The sequence below is a fragment of the Rhincodon typus genome, chromosome 26 (genome assembly GCF_021869965.1).
Source record: "Rhincodon typus isolate 14 chromosome 26, sRhiTyp1.1, whole genome shotgun sequence".
In the NCBI taxonomy this organism is placed as follows: domain Eukaryota; kingdom Metazoa; phylum Chordata; class Chondrichthyes; order Orectolobiformes; family Rhincodontidae; genus Rhincodon; species Rhincodon typus.
In genome coordinates, this window is record NC_063357.1 from 29,096,665 (window position 1) to 29,097,103 (window position 439).

Here is a 439-nt window from a genome sequence, read left to right on the forward strand (position 1 = left end):
GCAACATCAGAGGAGCAGGAAAGCTGATGTTTTGGGTCTGGACCCTTTTTCGGAAAAGAAGGGTCTTTCTGAAGAAGGGTCCAGACCCGAAACGTCAGCTTTCCTGCTCCTCTGATGCTGCTTGGCCTGCTGTGTTCATCCAGCTCTACACCTTGTTATCTCAGATTCTCCAGCATCAGCAGTTCCTACTATCTCTAGTCCCATCTGCCTGTGTTTGGCCAATATCCGTCCAAACCTTTCTTCTGATATGTAATAAACGTAAGAAATCTTCAAGTCTGCAACTCAGAAGCAGCTGTAAGATCCACGCTATCTCCAATCCAAATGCGTGAAGATGTGACCATTTGTTTTTCAGACTTTTGCACAACTACTGATAGGAAAATAGCTCCTCTCAGTTTTTTCCTGCCCTCTGTAGCTCCTGAAAATGAGAACAAATACAGCA